The sequence below is a fragment of the Salminus brasiliensis genome, chromosome 15 (genome assembly GCF_030463535.1).
Source record: "Salminus brasiliensis chromosome 15, fSalBra1.hap2, whole genome shotgun sequence".
NCBI lineage: Eukaryota > Metazoa > Chordata > Actinopteri > Characiformes > Bryconidae > Salminus > Salminus brasiliensis.
The window spans coordinates 27,759,458-27,781,842 of NC_132892.1; the positions used below are offsets into that span (position 1 = coordinate 27,759,458).

The 22,385-nt window shown below is 40.7% G+C and overlaps 1 protein-coding gene across 1 annotated transcript in view; it reads right to left on the reverse strand.

The window, feature by feature from the left end:
- LOC140535649 (UPF0524 protein C3orf70 homolog A) overlaps positions 1-22,385 on the reverse strand; it is a 31,627-nt gene that overhangs the window by 8,292 nt on the left and 950 nt on the right. The gene's annotated exons all lie outside the window — the stretch shown is intronic.

Here is a 22,385-nt window from a genome sequence, read left to right on the forward strand (position 1 = left end):
TTCCTTTAGTACGATGCCTGAACCTTTAAGAGCTCATAGTAATTTAGGTTTCTCTGCAGGGATGCATCCCACCGGATTCTACTACGGTTTTTTTCTTTGTGTCTCTGAGGTGTTCATCTAAATGACAATAGCCTTTACATAATTATTTCTCAGGCTATATGACAGTAAGTCCTAAATCGGAGTAAAAATGCCAGTTGTAAAAGTTCTGTTTGCCTTTCAAGCTTTGACTACAGAAAAAAAAAATCATGAGAAAACTACCCCAGCGATAATCTACTTAAGCATTTCTCCATATCAGGATTTCCTTTCTGCTAGCTTTGCCTACAAGAACTGTAGAACCCATTGTACTGTCAATTCAGTGAAAGTTCTTATGGTGAACGCACATCTACACGTAGGCCTATGCGTGCCCTATTTTTGTTTTTTTTTCCCCCCTCTTTTTCCCCATCACTGTGATCCCCAGAGAATAAGGATGTGAACTCTCTATTTGATTAATGCAAGCTATTCCTGTGGAAAATTCAATGAGGAGCTACAAAGCATTCATTGTTCCCTTTGTCGCAGAAGAGACTCAAGGGTGTATACAAATCCCCTGCTAATATAGAATTCAGAAATGTCCCTCAGATTATGGCAGACCCTCCTGCGCTAACCTAATCCATCTTGAAGAGGCTGCAGCACACGCCAGGGACAAAAACTATCATTTTATTACTTATGATTCTGCTGCAGTTATGAAAATGTCTAAAATAGAAGATAAATAGAAGTTTATTTATTGACACAAAGAAGGATTTGAGGATTTGCTGGCATTCTCTTTGTAATTCTGTAATATTGCTTGACCCATGCAACCCTAAAATACCTATTTTAGCTAAATTGAGCATTTAAATTTTCTTTCATTTTGACAAAACTGTAAATACATGACATATTAACCTATTATACCCCTGATCAAGGTGTGTGTGTGGTCTGTTGAATTTATGCCATTCCCTATATAAAGGAATGAGCTTTAAATAATGGCTGAATAGAGTAATTAGAGTAATTGGCTTATATCCAGTCAAGCCCAATGTGCATGAAAACACACACTGGGACGGTCAATTAAAATAAAAGGCCAGATTCTAGCCTTAACCTTTTCTCTTCACATGTTTACTGGAACGTATTCACTAGAAATTCTGAAGTAGCCAGACAAATTCATGGCTTTAATAATGAGTGCATTTAGCGACTACAAGTACAGGGCATTTACAGAGCTTCCCCAATAATGGTTAATAAAGGCTAGTTCATACCTACTGTGGACGAGAGTAGTAAACAACAAGCAATCACATCCGGACTAGGTATGAACCAACTTTAAACATAGCGCCGGTGTGTTTTCTCTTCAGGTGCATCTGAATCGAATAGAATCTAATCTAATCCAGTTTTGGCCACATCGTGTCACACCTACCGAGGATTACCATCAGTTACATTAACTGTTCCTTTAACGTCCAGCGAGAACAAAATCCAGGACTGGAAAGGGGATTCAAGGTCTAGACCTGGGTTGATTCACTGTTGTTCACTAGCAATGCTTCCGACACTAGGAGGGAAGTGGAGTCAGCCGTCGCCTCTTTTTAAACTGCATTGCTGGGCAGCCCACACGCTCTGAGGAAAGCTCTGGGTCCCTAGCTCCACCACACCAGCTAACAGTCCCCTGTGCCAGGCTACATCACTTAAAGGTGATGAAGGGAGACGGAGTCATCTCCCCACCTGGACAGAGCATGGCCAATTGTGCCTTTCAGACTAGCTGATGGCAAAGTGGCATTTCTCAAGATTCAGACTTACTACCCCAGGCCACAGTGGCAGCGCGTTAGACCGCTGAGCCACTTGGGGCCTCTTTTTAGAACTTTTTACACACCAGAGCAGTGTCACTTAAGATGTGTGACCACGTGTGACCAGCTTTTTGTGCTGTTAGTGGTCTTTTCTAGTTGATTTGACTACATAGTATTCGGTAGTAGTGATGTGATTCGGTACCCAACCCTAATAAGTGATTCTCTATGACTGGTCATTATTTTAATAATGCACTAATAAATTACTCTAAACTAATAAAGTACTCTAGATGTACCGATGATACCCATGATATACAGAATTTACCACAATACTGGTAACACATCGGCACAGCGCACACATATTCAGCCTTACCTCAGTCTTTCTCAGTGTTGCTGCATTAACTTCCATTAGCTTTCAGTTCATTCACATGGACATAACAGAACGTACATGCTGACCACTGTCTCTGATGGACACTCCTGCTGTGATCTTGCCCAAAGACACACCGATACTTATCACTCTCTGCCACTTGGCTTCCGGCACAGCTGATCTATCTTCGAGCTACGCCTGAAGTTTTTATCTCTCTGTTGCAGTAGTTGATGATGAAAGAGACAGAAATGGCCCACTTCTGAGATATGAATTATGAGGTCCCGTATCTGAGAGCTGTACTAATACTGAATTAGTTAGATCGGTAGGAGCATCTCCAGAGGCAAGGCATGAGTGATAGTGCTAAGAATATCTGAACATGTATTAAAGCATCTGTGCCCTACTACCGGTACATCCGTACAGGTTCTGTGACAGTAAACACCTGCCTGGCCGGGGAATTGAAGCCCAGTCTGAATGAAGATGAATGTGATTAAGATTCATTTAATCCTTTATAACCCCTGCACAGCAATACAGCAGAACTTAGCCTCCTCATTTAACCCATTCGTGGGAATGAATACACACACACACACACACACACACACACTATTACCTAGGGGCAGTGAGAACACACACGCAGAGCAGTGGGCAGCCACCTCAGTGCCCACATAGGGGTTAGAGGTTAGGTGCTTTGTTCGAGGGCACCTCAGCTGTGGATGTTGATGTAGGAGAAAGCATTGTTTCTTTAATCACAGCACTGTGCAAATATATACGGAACTGAAATCACAGCATTGTGCAAATATACGGAACCGGAATCACAGCACTGTGCAAATATATACGGAACCGGAATCACAGCACTGTGCAAATATATACGGAACCGGAATCACAGCATTTTATAAATATAAGGAACCGGAATCACAGCATTGTGCAAATATACGGAACCAGAATCACAGCATTGTGCAAATATACGGAACCGGAATCACAGCATTGTGCAAATATATGGAACCGGAATCACAGCACTGTCCAAATATACAGAACTGGAATTGTGGCAATTTTAAGTTACTTAATTAAAATTAATTCTATTGATTCTACTAAAATCACCAAGGTTTTAATAAATTCATTCAGTCTCTTTGGATTTAGTTATTGTACTTCTAAACAAATGGACCAAAAAAAAGGAGAAGTCCACAATTGCTTGGGTCAAATTTTAGGTGTCTACATTTATATAAAGGTCCACTCTAGTACCCCACAGAAAGAAACACAGCTACATTTGTGAGTGTGCGATGTTTTACACTCCATTTCTTACATGATCAGATCAGAGTGATTCTTTTCCCCCTCAGATATCTGATCCAGCATTTCTTGCTGATAAGACCGTTACTGATACATATCAGTAATCATATGCCATCTTCAATTGGTGTTGTTCTTTGGGAGGTTTGAGCATACAGCAAAAATAAACGCTACACTACTTGTGTACGCTATATGTGTACAGAGTCTCTGATTGCCTTGTCTGGGTGTGCCTGGGAAATAGGGAAACTCTGTTGAGCACATTTCCTGTGGCCTTGTTCCAGGCTCCCATTCCCCTATTTTGTCTTCAAATAGCCCCGGCCCCTCATAAATGACTATGGAATACACACTGAGTTGTTGAGTTAGTGGCAGCCCTAACTGCACTAATAAAAAGTCAAACCACACGGTATAGAGTACTGTATAGAAACACAGTATTAACAGAAGTAATTTCAGCATTTCTTTTATTTCAGTTCTAGCTTAGAGTTTGACCCTCAGCCAGGCAGATGTACCAGTAAGCAATAAGAATCCTTGGACAAGACTTCTAACACTGCATTTTCTTACCTGTGAAACATGATACACATCAGCCAAAATATAACTGTTAATATACAGTATATCATATTTGATTTAAAAAAAGAGGACAGTGGGGGACACACGGATATCCACCGTAGTCAGGATGTCGTGGCTAGGGAGTTTAAAGTAGGTCTAAGTTGTAGGTTGAACTTAAAGGAGGTTATTTGGTTCTGTACATTAGGATATTGGCTTTGCTAAATGAGTAAATATGTATGTATTATTGTACATTAACACTCTGTACATGACCCTACAATTCAGGCCTACTTGAAACAAGTGGCCCAGCCACGACTAACCATGGTGGACACCCGTGTGTCCCCAGTGTCCTACGATCACCCTAGCATTAAATGTTTTTGAGATAATGATCAGCACACATTTGACCAGGTGTGTCTAAACTTTTGACTGGTACTGTATGTATATAGAGACTGTAGGCATTATTCAGTTAATAACCTTATGATTGATTTGTAGTATCTTTAAGTATTATATATTAATAAAAGTATTTTTTAATTTATATATTTTTTGTATTTACTATGAATTAGTGCTGTGACAGCAACCAATAAATACAGTAATTAATCATTTATTAACAGAAGTAGAGTACTAACCATTTATGGAACTAATACAGAGGTTCTGTAGTTAAGGATGTGAGAAATGCAATGAGTGCTCACATGCAGACTCCTACAGTTTCAGGTCTAACTGTACCTAAATGATGCGAAGTAACATCCCGCTAAAGGTGGCTAAGTTTAAACCAGATGAAAACGAGCCGCTGGGATTTGGGGGCAGCCGATGTGACCGAGTGCTTTTAGCAAATATGGCGTTGTATTACAGATGATTTAAAATGCTGTAAAGTGAGTGATATTATAAAGCACTAAACCAATAAAGTGGATCCTGGAGACATGACTGACTTGAGTGCGAGCCAGTAGAAACGCGGCTTTCCAGAATCCACGGTCAGACAATTTGCCGAGAACCTGCGGAGAGGAGGTGAGTGGGTGGGCCGACTGGCGGAGGATGAGGCTAAGCTGGATTTAACAACTGCTCAACAACATTTCCTGTTGACCCCTAACAGGGCATTAACGCAGCGAGACAAAATGATTTCATATGGGATTATAACAGTAGGCTGGGGATTACGGCTGAAGACGCATGAATAAACAAAGCGCAGAAGCCCATTCCTTGATTAGGCCCACATTATTTTAACGCCCTCGGCACACTGCTACTGCTGGCGATGGCCAAAACGTCTCCTATTTTCTTTGCTCTGTTAAAAGTGTAAGATCCTTGAGGAACGTTTGAAGGTTCTTCAGTTTGAAACTGTGGAGGAACCTCCTAAGTTGCTTTGAGGAACCTTTTTCTTCTAAAAAAATTTTCTTCAAGGTTCCTCAGAGCACCTTAAGAGGTTCCTCCACAGTTTCACATTTGAGAAGAATTCCTCAAGGATCTTATACTTGTAACAGGGTACATGAAAGTAGTATTACAGGGTTTTACACAGATGTGACTTGCACTGCACAGTTCTGGAGAGTAGAGATGTACCAATCCGATATTAGGATCGGATGTTATTGGTCCCAATATTAAAATTAGCTGGATTGGGTATCGGATAATTAGGCTGATCCATTGAATCGATCCTTTCACTTTAATTGGTTGGTGTGAGACTGCACTAAATGTTTACATGTTTGCAGTTTTTGATTGCTGCTTGTATGTTTGACCATGTTACTTATGTATTCTCAGGTTCAGCTGCTAAATTAATATTTTTGAATTATGCAAAAAAAAATTAAGATTAGATAAGATAAGATTTATTACTGTTTGACAAAGTGAAGCTACTTATTTTCATTTTTTTCAGTTTTGGCTGATACATTTTATTTATTTTAATATATTTGAGGAAGTTTGACTCCTTTTTTATTTTGAATTTGAATGTTGTGTCAAGGTCCCTCACAATTGTTTATTTTAGTGACAAATAAATAACAATTTAGTACATTTATATCTGTGTGTTAATTTGTTATATTTTGTTTTACAGTAAAGTTAGTCAAGTAATGTTTAAGTCAATCCTGATGCCTTAAGTCTCTCCCACATGGTGAGGTGTACGTGTTATTAATTCAACAGTGGTATTGGATCGGTATAGGGTATCGACCGATATGCAATGTTTATGTATCTGTATCGGTATCGGGATTGAAAAAGCCAGATCGGTGCATCCCTACTGGAGAGATTACAATATTAGAGTCAAAGGACAGGTTTATTGGGGGAAACTGTACAACTGAAAGGAGGCTCTAGTACCCTGTTTGGGTCGTCTCAAGCCTGGATACAAGATTTGCCCACAGATGTTGCAGCTGGGCATGTAGATCCTGCTCACTCGTGGAAGCTAGCATCCCATCTGGGCCCATAAATGCTCAATTGGCGATAAATCTGTCAACCAGGCAGTAAAGAAAGTGTGGCAATCTGACTCTTGCTGTGTGTGGGCGAGCATTAGCCTGCTGAAAAGGTCCAGTTGAGAGCTCTGCCACACGAGGCAACACATGTGGCCGCAGGATGTCCTGCACATAGCGCTGAGCTGTTAGTGTCCCTCGTATCATTCCTATGGGTGACTGACTGTCGTATGCGATGGCTCCCCGGATCCATCTGAAACTGTCCACGGGTCAAACGGTCCTCTCTACTAGTGGCTCAGGTTACCTCTGCACTCTTACGCCCTCTTGTGGCAAGACCCAGCATCTAATCAGACCCCACCTGTAATTATTTACATATCTAGCTGAGACATAAACGCATGCAGGGTATTGCAGAGATCTGACATCCTACAATGTGGATGCGTTATTTTTGCGGTCAATGAGTGTAATATGAATGTTTATGGACTGAGGCGGTTCGGTGGGAATGACCCAGCTGTGTCCCATAATAAGCTGCTGTCGATGGTCAAACATGCCCAGACAGAAGCTCTAGGAGAGTGTTGCTGAAATGTAATCAGGTCCTGAGAGTTCACCACTTTACACCCGAGTCCAATAAGAACAGAAAAAGTGAAAGTGTGTGTGTGTCTCTGTGTGTGTGTGTGTGTGTGTGTGTGCGCCTGACTGTTTGATAAAAGCAGAAGACGACAGACTGATCAGATGAGTGGAGCGTGCCATAAGGATGGGGGCAGGCGGGCAAAGTTCCATTACAGTCAATCTCTCCCTTTATCTCTCACTCCACTTTCTCTTTATCTCTCTCGCTCGCTTTCTCTCTCTCTCTCCTCACTTTGTCTCTGTCGGCTCTCTTTCTTTATATTGGGTCATCTCAATCCCTCTAGTTCTGCCACGCCAACTCATCTCAAAAGTATTGGATAGAGCACCATCCATCATTCCATGCTATGGTGCTAAAGGTATAGTGACCTTAGGGTCTACAGGGCATCCCATTCTACTGATAGTGGTGACCGATAGTGGTGCAATAGAACGCCTGAGTGAGTGATGGGTGCACCTTCATGAACATCAGTGAATGGGTGGAGAACACTGTTCTAGAACATTCACCTCATTGTTCTCACTGTTCGTCCCATTCACACTGTTCTAGATCGCTCCCCCTTTATTCTAGGACGTTCTCTCTATTTTGTATGATTTTGTATTTTGTATTATTCCGAATGTTCTAGACTCTTCTCTCCTCTAGAATGTTCTCCACTTACACATTGTTCTAGAATGCCCTCTTCTCTTTCCCACTGTTCTAGACAGTTCCCCATTATAACGCTGACCTCCTCCTTTTATTTGGTCATTTAGAATGTTCTAGATTGTTCTCTCCCCACATTTTTCTAGATCATTTAACACTATTTAAAAAGACTTCTTTTCCTTCACACAGTTCTAGACCGTTCCCCTATTATTGTAGGACGTTTTCCCTATTTTGTATGGTTACTCAGAATGTTCTAGACTGTTCTCTCCAATTAAACTTTGTTTTTGACCAATCCTTATTTCAGATTGTTCTTGAATGTTCTCCACTTACACATTGTTTTACAATTGTTCTAGAATTCTAGACGGTTCCCCATTATTAGGATGATATCCTCATTTTATCTGGTTATTCATAATGTTCTAGACTGTTGTCCCAATTTTAGATGGTTATTCAGAATGTTCTAGACTGTTATCTCCCCTTAAACTTTGTTATAGAACATTCCCGATTTCACATTATTCAAAACTGTCACATTCTTCTAGAATGTTCCCCTTACACAATGTTCTAGACCATTCTCCAATTTAGAATGTTCTAGACTGTTCTCTCCACTTAAACTTTGTTCTTGGCCAATCCTTATTTAAGATTGTTCTAGAATGTTCTCCACTTACACATTGTTCTAGAATGCCCTCTTCTCTTTCACACTGTTCTAGATGGTTCCCCATTATTAGGATGATATCTTCATTTTATCTAGTTATTCAGAATGTTCTAGACTGTTCTCTCCCCTTAAACATTGTTCTACACCATTCTCCATTTCACATCATTTCACAAACGTCTGTGTTCTATTGAGAATTGTCTAGGATGTTCTTCCCCTACACACAGTAGTCTACTGTAGAACTGTTCTTTCCACATTTACATTGTTATACGAGGCCATACGACATTCACACAGTTCTAGAATGTCCCTCCTTGGCACTGTTCTAGCACGCTCCCCTATTTCCCAGTGTTCTAGACTGGTTTCCCCTCATTCACTTTGGTCACTAGAGAACTGACAACATACTGAAGACCACTACTAAGATCAAGAACTGAATAATATGACTGCGGTTTAACCCCTTAAAAAGCCTATGGCCTGCAGGTGTGTTATTACAGGGTTATTATTATATTATATTATATTGTTATTATTGTGTTATTATAAGTGTTATAACAAACTTCTATTATACAGCCCCACCAGTTCTTGCAGACGTCCCTGTAGTTACTGACTAATACGCATTAGTGTGTAATAAGCCTGGCTGTGTTAAGGAGTTAAGGGGTTAAGCAGAGTACTAGCTTATACCTTACGAAAACACCAGCTCTCTGGCCCAGAGCTAAGAAGGCGGGCAGGCGCTGGCTAAAAGGAAAGCTCATGCAAGGATAATTCATTCAAATTGGACGACAGTGGCCTTGAGTTACGACAGGATTTTTTCAAGCGTAAACCGAATTTCAGCTTTTTACCCTGAGATTATCACATTTGCGCACACAAGGCCAGTGAAGGTCTGCATGGTCACGGGAAATGATTTAAGTTAACCTACAGCAAAACACCTTCAACAAGGCTAAAGCAAACCCAGTGAACTCCAGACAAGGCTTATTTATCACTGTCAAAACCAAACCTTGGTTCTCCACAGCGGTAACTATTCAGGCAAGAGCTTTAAGATACAGTGCTGTAGCTAGAGTCACATCAGGGTCAGTTCAAACCTTTTTAAATTCTTTAAATTGATAATTATTAAAAGAATATTATAATGGTGTCTTTTACACAGTGTGAATATTTCATGGTAAATGTCAGTCTTGTCTTAAAATGCAAATATGCAGAGTTAATTTGGCTACAATTCAGCATAGAGGGGCAGTATAATGCCCTTGTAAAGCCATTATTAAGTCTGAGCAGGGCAGTAGTTTTTACATTTTTACATTACTAAGCGATAACTATTAGAATAAATTCTCACATGATCAAATTTACATAAAACTCCAGTCCGGAGAACAACTCACAACTCACTCTTCTCCCCAAGACAAGGCTGGAAACATTTGTTTTTGGCCTTTATCCAAAAATGCTCTCATCATTTCACATTGTTCTAGACTGTTCCCCATTATTCTAGAATGTTCTCCACATTTTATATGGCTATTCAGAATGTTCTAGACTTGAACATTGTTCCAGACCATTCCTCATTATTCAAAAGGCTCTCGTCATTTGATATTGTTCTAGAATGTTCTCCCCTTACATGTTGTTGTAGACTGTTCCCCAGTATTCTAGAATGTCCCCCCATTTTATTTAGTTATTCAGAATGTTCTAGACTGTTCTCCACCCTTAAACATTGTTCCAGACAATTCCCCATGTCACATTATTAAAAAATGCTCTCATTTAATATTGTTCTAGACTGTTCTCCCCTTACACATTGTTCTAGACTGTCCTCCCCTTACACATTGTTTTAGAATGTCCTCATTTCTTACATTGTTCTAGACTGTCCTCCCCTTACACATTGTTTTAGAATGTCATTTCTTACATTGTTCTAGACTGTCCACCCCTTACACATTGTTTTAGAATGTCCTCATTTCTTACATTGTTCTAGACTGTCCTCCCCTTACACATTGTTTTAGAATGTCCTCATTTCTTACATTGTTCTAGACTGTCCACCCCTTACACATTGTTTTAGAATGTCCTCATTTCTTACATTGTTCTAGACTGTCCTCCCCTTACACAATGTTTTAGAATGTCCTCATTTCTTACATTGTTCTAGACTGTTCTCCCCTTACACATTGTTTTAGAATGTCCTCATTTCTTACATTGTTCTAGACTGTTCTCCCCTTACACATTGTTCTAGAATGTCCTAATTTCTTACACATTGTTCTAGACTGTTCTCCATTATTCTAGAATGTTCTTCCCATTTTATAGGGTTATTCAGATTGTTCACATTGGCACATGTGTCTCAGCAAAGGGTGCATTCATTAGAATTCATTAGGGGTGTCAACTGCATGTATTCATTAGAAGGGATGTCCACAAACATTTGGACATATAATGTATACATCAGAAATACATGAGCTCTGGGACCAGGGTTTATTCAGCCTACCCGTAATATGCAGCTGGCTAATTACCAGCCCCTGGCTTTGTGAGGCTTAATGGAATTATTTTGGATGCTCTGGAAAATGCTTGACTCAATCTAGTTGCTGCTTAATAAGCAGTGATTAGAAGCGAGATAATTAATGAAGTTTGATAAAGACTTGATCAAGATAAACATGGCTATTAAATATCCTTCTATACTGAAGCGTTAGATTCTTTGCTCTACAGCATCTCGTGGACCTGGGTTGTAACTCACTCACTCATTCACCAGTTGGGTTTCCGTTCAGAGGTTTTACAAAATTAAAAAACAAATTCCAAAAAGACGGTAGAAAAACGTAATCAGTGTTTCCGTCAGCCTCTGTTTTGCACCAATTCTGGTTAATGGTGGGTCTTCCCTCAATTATTATGATTCAAATAATTAATAAGAGCCTTTAGAGTAGTTTTAATAGCTCTCAGTACATGACTAGAGCCAGTCCAGAGACGACAAACAGGGCAGCCAGTGGCCCATTTAATAAGGGTCGAGGTCAATCATGGTCTGTACTGTGGTGTTTGGCCTGCTAGCTAACTTCTCATAGCCTATCAGTCCAAACCTGGCAGAACCGGCCTCTCGTTTCCCCTTTTTTTTTTTTTAATAGTCAGCACTTGTGTCTGGAGCTCAGCAGCTAGTCAACAGCAGCCACACTGGGCCGTCTGAAACTCGGTGGAGCTGTAGCTCGGCTAACTAAGCAAAGGGTAGCTTGGCGAGTGGCTACAGATCCACAAGCCCCGGTCATTCTCATCTAAATGTTTATAAGTGGGTTTTCTATCAGCCTGACCTGAGTTTGTTAATGCTAACAAAGCTAATGCTAACCAGCGTCTCTCTCCTGATTCAGAGCAGTTTAACATTAGTAATGGTCAGATTGTCCACCCTGTCACCCTGTGAGCAAACTAAACGCTGTATTTGGTCATTTTTTCGGATTTTAATGTAAGGCAAGGTGAGATTACATGGAAGATCCCTCACCTGCCCTACAAAATATTGTATACCGCAGTATAATTTTTAGATGATATAACGATATTAATACAGTGGATGCTGCTCAACCCTAGGGGGCGCATTAGTAATAAAATGGCTGTTGGTGCTGCGCCTCAGTGACACTGTGCGTGCTTCTCTAAACCTTATTAACATGTATTCCGAGCATTTTTTTCCTTTTCTCCTAAATGTTCGATTTCACAGGTTTAAAATTCATAGGAGTCATTTCAGATCATTTCTATTGATCCATTCATTATGAAATATTCACTTAATGTAAAGAGCTGCCGGCTCCTTCATACAGTGTATTAAAATGAAAAAGTGAAAAGCTGGAGGTACTTTTTTTGTTGTTGTTGTTGTTGTTGTTGTGACAGCGACGATGTACAGCACAGTAAATCTGCCGCATTTTTATCACAAAAAATGGCGAAATCCTGCTTCTTTTCCTAAGGGGAGTAAACAAGGGTTCCTGGGGAGGACAACTGTGCGAATATTCATATAAAAGCAAATGAACAAAGACAGGTAACAAATACAGAGAAAGAGAGAGAGAGAGAGAGGGGGGGGGGCGAGTGAAGACAAACGAGGCTGTATTGTATTCCCTTGGGTTTGCAGAAAACTCCTCTGTAGCAGTGCTCTCAAAGGAGCCTCCTGAATTAAAAACCCAATCAGTATTCATTTATTCAGCACTGTAACCGCACGACTGTGTGTGTGTGAGTGTGTGTGTGTGTCTGTGTGTGTATGCACATGTGCATGCTCCTGTAGCAGTCCTTTATTGAAATTATTTCAATGATGTACTCTCAGTGTGGAGGACAGCATTACACATTCACCACTCAGGCTCTCAGCACCAAGCAGACTGTTTGACTTGCAAGACGAAAAATACACTACATGTCCAAATGTTTGTGGACAGCCCTTCTAATGAATGCATTCAGCTACTTTAAGTTGCACCCATTGCAGATGTGCAATTTCACACACAGTCTAGAAGTTCTGCCAATAGGATAGGACTCTCAGGACCATATGTAATGCCAGGTGTGGGCTAGAGGGGTATAAACCCCCCAGCATTGAGCTGTGGAGCAGTGGAAGAACTGTGTTCTCTGGAATGATGGATGCTGCTCTGTCCAAAACGTTTGGGATACTTGAGTTGGGAACTTGGGGATGAGGTGGGGTGGTGATCATCCAACATCCTGACCTCACTGTCATTCTTGTCGCTGAGTGCAATCAAATCCTCACAGCAATGCTCTAAGATCTAGTAGAAAGCCTTCTTCCCTGGACAGTAGAGACAGTTACTCCAACAAAAGCAGGATAACCTCTTTTTAATACCCTTGATTTTGGGTGAGACAGTGAATGAGCAGGCGTCCCAATACTTTTGTCCATATAGTTTAAGTATTGTTGCTGTACGTTGCTCACGCCTACTGTGTCCAAAAAGCATCCTCTCCATTCACTCCCTCTCTCAGTCTCTGCTTCCTCTCCTCCCATTCTTATCAGCCCTTTACTGCTTCCTCCACCTGTTAGAGACTCCCAGAATGCCTTGTTGTAGGACCCCTGCTGCATTTCCTTATGGAGCTGTAGGTACAGCTGTTCAGAAGTGGGTCAAATGTCAATCAAGTTCCTCAGAGGACGTTCCTCATTACCCTCTAAACTGAAGCAGCTCCTGCTGAAATGAGCCGGCTGCTGCCGCTGCTGCGTTACGCTACACTACGCTAGGTGGAGTGTTAGTATCCGCCATGTTTACAGTGCTGCAAACATCAACAGCCTCTCAGTCGAACCATCGGGGAACAATCTCGACTCGTTACATTTTTACGCCCCCAACATTTGTACACATCCAGGTGACCAGTAAAAGTCTGTTCAGCGTCTCTGCTGGCTGGTTGCGGTATGACGTATAGCTTCACGCATCTCCAAGTCTCCAATGTCTCCAATGCCATATCGTAATTGATTGACAGTTGATTGACAGCCTTGGCTGGAAGGGTCTTGGCTGGGTATACAGGGGAAAATCCTTGCAAATGTGACAACATGGCGGACAATTTTGGCTTCTTTGCTATATAACGAAAGGAAACAGTGTCCATGTTCTCTCCGGTCATTAGGCTAAGATAAGTAAGGCTAAAAGCTAAAATCTAATACTAGGCCGGCTAGAGAAGAGGGAAGTGCCATGTGGAGACAGTACTGCTGTAGGTATCCAAATTGGGAAGCTGGCAGATCGGCTAAAAAGGTTGAATGGCTAAAAGCTAAAGCTAGGCTGACTGGATAATGGCAGCGCTGTGGGAAAGCTGGTAAATCCTGTCATTTACGAGCTCAAGATGCGACAGGCCGCACTTATGTAGCACTAACAATAATAAACACTGCACACTGTACACCAGGTGTCACATTGTAAGGATATTTTTAGAAATATTCTGTTTGACCAGATGTTTTGTCCAGACAGTCATGTGTCCACCCTTGCAGACCACTACATTTGGGATAGTGTGTTGTTTTTTCTCGAGGCAGCATCGAAAACAGTACATCTGGCCAAATGTAGTGGTCTTTGCCATTTAGTCTGAAAGGAAAGGTTGCGCTTGAAAGCATAGACCCCGAAGGTCCCTGGATAAAGGCTTTTGGGCTAAATTGCACTGACCTTTGTAAAGCAAAGAGAAGAAGCTATAACTGCGGAACAAGGGCCAGTGTGACTTCAGGCCACTGACAAAGGGGTCTGAACTTCCTGCTATGTACCCTGCAACTTCCTTCCTCTAATGGCTTTCAGAATACAAGGGTACATCCCCTCAGCTCACCCCTCCGATGTGAACATACATACGTACACTGTGTCCAAATGTCTGCGGACACCACTTCTAATGAATGCATTCAGCTATTTCAAGTTGCACCCATTGCTGACACAGCCGTGCAAATGCACACACACACAGAGCTTGTCTAGTACCATAGAAAAGTACTGCCAATAGAATAAGATAATAAACATGAGCCAATTAGCAACAGGACTGATGCCAGGTGTGGGCTAAAGGGGTGGGCATTGAGCTGTGGAGCCACGGAACTGTGTTCTCTATAATGATGGTTGATTCACCATCCAATACATTTGGGATGAGTTGTGGAGTAGGGGATGAGTGATGGGGTTGGGTTGGTGATCATCCAATATCCTGACCTCAGTAACGAACGCTCTTGGCACTGAATGCAATCAATTACTCACAGCAATGCTCCAAAATCTACTAGAAAGTCTTTCCTGAATGAGCAGGTGTCCCAATACTTTTGTCAATATAGTGTATGTGGCAGACTTGACCACAAAATAGCTAAAACTGCCCGCTGCTGGGTCCACACATGCCCAACACAGTGGTTCTTCGGTCCGAGCGTAATGGTAAGTCATGAGGCAGGAGTGGAGGCAGGCTGCGATGCATTAGGGCCACGCTGGAGTAGATTAAAACCATGTTTCAGGAACACTGTCCTGAAGTGACTTCTCATCACAACAACAACTACCACGCCGATTACAACAACGGGGAAAAACTGCTGAGTGACCTGATTTTTTTCCATGCCACTCTCCCAGAAGATTAAGCGTCTCCGTATTACGGCTTCTTGTTTACAAGGCCTACCCTGCATTCACTCTTTAACACACACACATATGCACTTAGACATGATTACTCCCCAGAGGAGGCGAAAGAATGTGAGAAATGCATGTCGCCCCTCTCAGTCACATGATCTTAGTTCCTCCGGGCGATGGCTGCAGTTTAACAGAGGATTCTGTTGTCTATAAAATTATGATGGTGTCTGATGGTGTCCGCGCATAGCAAGCCTTGTCCACCCTCAGCCATGTCATGCTCCTGAAGCTACAGTAAAGATTCACTGTCTGTCCAAAATGGCTCCCGATGTGTTATATAGTTCACTATATTTCGGTATATATAACTAAGTATACATTAAGGATTAAATGAACTCATGCTAACCCACTAGAGCTAATGTTATCTAGAGTAGTTTTCATCTAGTTAACAGCAGCTAGAGTAGTTTACATCTAGCTAACGCCAGGTAGAGTAGTTTACATCTAGTTAACAGCAGCTAGAGTAGTTTACATCTAGCTAACGCCAGGTAGAGTAGTTTACATCTAGTTAACAGCAGCTAGAGTAGTTTACATCTAGCTAACGCCAGGTAGAGTAGTTTACATCTAGCTAACATCAGCTAGAGTAGTTTACATTTGGCTAACAGTAGCTAGAGTAGTTTACATCTAGCTAACATCAGCTAGAGTAGTTTACATTTGGCTAACAGTAGCTAGAGTAGTTTACATTTGGCTAACAACAGCTAGAGTAGTGTACATTTGGCTAACAACAGCTGGAATAGTTTACATCTAGCTAACAACAGCTAGAGTAGTTTACATCTGGCTAACAACAGCTAGAGTAGTTTACATATTAGTTACATCTAGCTAACAGCAGGTAGAGTAGTTTACATCTGGCTTACATCAGCTAGAGTAGTTTAAACAACAGCTAGAGTAGTTTACAGCTAGCTTACATCAGCTAGAGTAGTTTACAGCTAGCTTACATCAGCTAGAGTAGTTTACATCTGGCTTACATCAGCTAGAGTAGTTTACAGCTAGCTTACATCAGCTAGAGTAGTTTAAACAACGGCTAGAGTAGTTTACATCGAGCTAACAGCAGCTAGAGTAGTTTACAGCTAGCTTACATCAGCTAGAGTAGTTTAAACAACGGCTAGAGTAGTTTACATCGAGCTAACAGCAGCCAGAGTAGTTTACATCTAGCTAACAGCAGGTAAAGTAGTGTACATCTGGCTTACATCAGCTAGAGTAGTTTAAACAACAGCTAGAGTAGTTTACATCTAGCTAACAGCAGGTAAAGTAGTTTACATCTGGCTTACATCAGCTAGAGTAGTTTAAACAACAGCTAGAGTAGTTTAAACAACAGCTAGAGTAGTTTACAGCTAGCTTACATCAGCTTAAGTGGCTACAGCTGCACTATCTCTGATTTTTCATCCTTAACAATGGCCTCTTGCAGTGCACTCATGGATGAGCATAAATTCATATACATACTTGTTTTTTTACAAAAATCAACATAAAATATTAAAATATAACGACTGCTGCATCACTAGCAAAGAATAAAGTGAATTTAATTACACCATCATTTAATAATAACTGATGACAACTGCTGCTCCTAATCGTTAAAGGAAGTCAGAAAGCATTTGGGATTTGGCTCAGGTCTGTTATGTACCTTGTGAGGGAGTCTTCAGAGTCATCTGTAAGTTCCCAATAGCCCAATGGCCTTTTTTCCTAAATACCCAAATGAAGCAGATTTTTTTTCTCTGCTTGTCGTCTGATGCTCAGTCTTTGTCTTGATGTATTTCTTTAAGCTTTAATTAGGAGAGACTATGACAGAAGAAGAATCTGAGTGAGAATAGCACCGAACATCCATTAATATGTACATTTAGCATACTGTCTGTTCACACACCCATTTGATTTTCACACACCAGTTGCTGATTGATGATAATCATTAATATTAAACTAGTTTGCACTGCTCAGTACATCTTTATCATATTAGTACATAATTACAAGATATTACACTGCACTAAAGTCCACTCTGAGGAAGACACAGCAGTTTGACTTCAGGAGACTTTATTCTGTTTATTAAATTTTCTTTACGTGGTACTTTATAGGGCGTTAGTTCACATCTAGCTAACATCAGCTGGAGTAGTTTACTTCTGTCGCTGGCTAGAGTAGTTTACACTGAACGAACATCAGCTAGTGTAGTTTATCAAGCTAACATCAGCTAGATTAGTTTGCATCTAGCTAGAGTAATTTCCACCGAACTAAAATCGGCGAGAGTAGTTCACATAGTATACACTGGCTAGAGTAGTTTATGGCTAAAGTAGTTTACACCAAGCTAACATTAGCTAGAGTAGTCTGCATTTACGTCTGCTAGAGTAGTTAACACCGAGCTAACATCAACTAGAGTAGTTTACATCTAGCTGACACCGGCTAGAGTAGTTTACGGCTAAAGTAGTTTACACCAAGCTAACATTAGCTAGAGTAGTCTTTATCTACGTCTGCTAGAGTAGTTAACACCGAGCTAACATTAGCTAGAGTAGTTCACATCTAGCTGACATTGGCAAGAATAGTTTACACAAGCTAACATCAGCTAGAGTAGTTTACATCTAGCTGATGTCGGCTAGAGTAGTTTACACCAAGCTAACATTAGCTAGAGTAATTTACATCTAGCTGATGTCTGCTAGAGTAGTTTACACCAAGCTAACATTAGCTAGAGTAGTTTACACCAAGCTAACATTAGCTACAGTAGTTTACACCAAGCTAACATTAGGTATAGTAGTCTGCATCTAACTGACGTCTGCTAGAGTAGTTTACACCGAGCTAACATCAAATAAAGTAGTTTACATCTAGCTGATGTCAGCTAGAGTAGTTCCCGGCTGGAGTAGTTTACACTGAGCTAACTTTAGCTAGAGTAGTTCACATCTAGTTGATGTCTGCTAGAGTAGTTTACACTGAACTGACTAGTCTTCTAGTCTAGTACATCTACTAGTACATCTATGAGTAGTTTATCTAGCTAACATTGACTAGAGTAGTTTACTTCTAGCTAACGTCAATTAGAGTAGTTATAACATCTAGCTAAGATCAGCAATAGTAGTCTACATCTAACTATGACTGGTGTGCTTACCCGGAAGATCGAACACTTATCTGCCACGAGGAAGCCACTACTCTGCACCAACCGCTGACGTTGTGTTGGACATTGAGTCCTTCTTCGAGCAATGCTGTACAAAGACACGTGTATTTCTCTAAAGAACCAAGTGTGAAAGAGATCTGCGAGTAAAGGTCTAAAGAACTTCTATTTGATCATATGTAAAACTTCTAGACCAATTTGTAGGTTCTTCCTAGAACCTTTACAATATGTGAAGGTTGTTTAAACTTTGAAATCATTCTTCACACTCATATCTCATTGTATGTTTTTCTCCAAAGAACCAACCATTCGTTTTTAAAGAACCAAAAGTGGGTTTTCTGCACCTCTACAAAACAGGTGCTAGCAATGAGCAGACCCTTTTTTAAACTGATAGAACCTTCTAATTAGGAAGTTGGTCTGCTGTCCCTCCTCTGGTAGCCAATGGTCTAGCACCCTAAATTGATCACCTATTAATTACACCCAATGACCCTGTTTACTACTGTATGCAAAACTGACGCTTTCATAGTTTTTATTGAACATGTGACTGTATTAACGAGCCAAGCCAGTTTTACTGCAATAATAAAAGTCAATAAAGCAAGATATTCCCAGATTCACAAACCGTTAATTAATTTACCATTTGCAAATTCATTGTTTGGACAGAAAACAAGATTCTGGCTCATCTAAAAAAAAAAATCTATCCTCAGCTTACAAAACCTAACAAGGTTTGTAATTTCATGAGGTGAGGTCTGTTCAGCATCTTATCATTTAATATGCCTTATCCAAAGCAGATGATTTTCATTAACATTGTTAAAATAATTAGCAAGAAATTGATCATCAAACCAGGCTGAATTATAGCTAATGACTGAAAAGGGGAAAGCACCTATGCTAAACCCCATTCCACTCCATTCATGTTACATAATTGAGTTTAGTTTAGTTTAAATACTCCACTAATTCCACCCTGACTTTGCATAATGCTTTTCATAATCAGTCATTACACTTAATGAACATGAATTTAGCTACTAAACACACAGAAGTGGCTCTTTTGTGTTGATAAGGCGTTTGTATCGAATGCTGGGATCTGGCAGCTGATGTTTTGAGTGTATTTTGAGATATAGCCTTTACTAGCATGCTAAATAGTACCCTGATTTAGTATTGCATGTAGGGTATGTAGAGAGATGGCATAGTGCTGATGTTGCCTTTCCAATACCATCACCTCACTCCAATATTTCTACTTTAGGAACTTCCAAGCTGAGTCTGATTGAAACTATTCTTTTAGGATGAGCATCTATACTCATAATGTACTCAGAACGTTCTTAAACTGGTTGTTGAGAAAAGTGCTAATGAAGGACCCCACTGTCCTCTGAACAAATCCCAAATAAGAAAACACAGGTTCATCTCAGAATCTTTGTGAAATCTCTGCGACTATGGACCACGCCAATGGAGCTGGTTAGGGGGAGGGGAGTGTTTGAAGACTGTGAGCTGGAGTTCTGGGCAGCTTGCGTGGAGTTGAACCCTCCTGTGCTGAAGAGAGCAGAGAAGAAATAAGGGAGGTGACGGGGTGGTGGTGAGTGCGACATTGTTCGCCACAAGGTTGGAACAAGAGAGGAAGGTGTATATACATAGGGCTGAGGAGGAGGAGTTAGGCCATGGTCCACCTCCCAAAATTAAGTTATGCTATAACTCCACTGAGTTTTAGAAATTTCTTAAATGAATTTGGAGAATGAAGATTATTGTGAGTGGGACAAATATTTCAATTAAGGTCTAAAGATCCTTCAGTTGATGTAAAGGTTCCTCACACTCATTCATCTCTATTAAACATGCTTCTTTTTATGGAACCAAAAGTGGTTCTTCTATGGCATTGTCTATTATTCTGAAGAGTTAAAAGTAGACCATTGTTCTCAAACTGCTTTTCTCCTCCTCTACAGACACCAGATTGAGAACAGCTACTGGAGACAGTGCCATGAGGCAAATGAGGCAAACTTATGATTTTCCACCACACACACACACACACACACGTTCTGATCTTTGTTTGCTTTTGATGGCGGAGGAAATCTCAGCAGGTAAAATTAAGTCATACACGCCTGTCATTTCAGTTTGCTTACTATTGACAATAATTACTTGTGTTAATGTGGAAATAGTGTATACTATTTAGACAAAAGTATTGGGACACACGTCTTAATCGTTGAATCCAGGTGTTTCATGCAGTCCCATTGCCACAGGTGTATAAATCAAGCCCTTAGCCATGCAGTCTGCCTTTCTTTCCACAAATCAGTGAAAGAATGGGTGGTTCTAATGAGCTCACTGAACTCCAGCTTGGTCAGCTGGTGAAATTTTCTCCCTCCTAGATCTTCCACCATTAGCTGTGAGTGGTATGACTGAACAGTGGAAGCGTTTAGGAACCACAGAGAGCAGCTCTGCAGCCACCAAGTGTCAAGTTGCTGAGTGCTGAGCTCAGAGCATTAGTGCACAAACATCTCCAATGCTCTGCTGACTCAATAACTGCAGAGCTCCAATCTTGCTGGTAGAGCTGCGAAGGGGCACCAGCTCCATATTTATGGATATGGATTTACATTGGGGTGTCAGAAAATGTGTAGGTGTCCCAATGCTTTTGTCCATTTAGTGTACATATTTGAATCAGTCAGCTCACTACACACTTTCTTTAGAGTTAGAATTAATAATCATTGCCGTTGGTTAGACATATGAGGCATGATTCCACTTTTCCTTTTCCTTAAAAAAAAAATCTTTAAAAATCAGCTAGTTTTATCTGATCTATGAGTAGACCACAAATCCCAAACTACTCACACAGGACAGATACACACCTAACACCACCACATTACACAGTGTGAGTGTGGAGCTGTTTCAGGACAGACTTGAAACAGGATCCAATCAGGTTCATTCTTTTTATCCCCTCTGATATCCAATCCAGCATTTTCTACTGCTGCCTATCCATAAAATAGCTGATAACCAATCTATACTTCCAGCTCTGAGTCTTTGTTTTAACCACAGTGTTCAGAGCGCTGGTGTCCTCAAGGCACCGTAATAGACCATAATATCTGAACCTTTATAAAACTCTCACTGAAACGCTCTGTTTTACCAGCGGGAGAACCGCACGCCTTTCTCTGTTTTTAAACCAGCCCTGAAGAGCCCATTCAGAACCGCGTGGAGGCTAACACTAATGCTAATGCTAATACACACACTCTATAGAAACCCAAATCACAGCACATTCACCCACTATAAAGCAGTTATTTCACACCAGTAGACCCAACAACAGATATCAGAGCGAGTATCACTACACAGACAGGAAGTGATTAGACTGCAGTGTAGTAAAGGAGCTGGGAGCTGATTGGTCAGACTGGATTATAAGATATTAAACACACTATAAAACTCATTTTATACTCATTTTAATTAAATCAAATCAAAAACTAAATCAATCAGTCCAGAATGTGTCATTATAGAAACTGCTACTAATAATAAAGGGATTTTACTGAACTGTAGGGCTGGATTATTTATACAAACACAAAAATCGGATCGGTATCGGCTGCTAATCGCTAATTGGGCGTCAAAAAAAAAAACTGACCGGAACATGAGGTTCTTCTATGGTTCTTCAGACTCTATGAATATGGCAGTAGTCCTTCATCTTGTGTCCAAATTTCATGATGACCAATAGAAACGCTCCAAAATGACTTGCATTTACTTCCATTGAAAGCTAATACATTTTTTCCCTTCAGCTGTAAAGTTGCCATTTCGGGGATATGAGGTCACACAGAACTCAACATATAAGGTCATCTGGAGACCTCCAGCTCTGCACTGTCTTTGTGGGGCTTTGAAAGGGTCTTATCTGAGGACAGGATATAGGATATGCGGGAAATAACTCAAATAGTATTGCCATTTAGCCCTTAACTCAAACAGGCAGTCTATTGAAGTGTCTGGATCATTGGCTCTTTTGAATCTTGTGTTGGCATGAACAGCCTGGGTTTTGTGTTGTTGTTTTTAAAGCAGGTTAAACTTGGATAGCTTCCAGGCCTTAACACCCATGTTTTAGGGGCTTGTCTACTTTTAAGATCTGCACCAGTAAACTCAAGTCGACCCC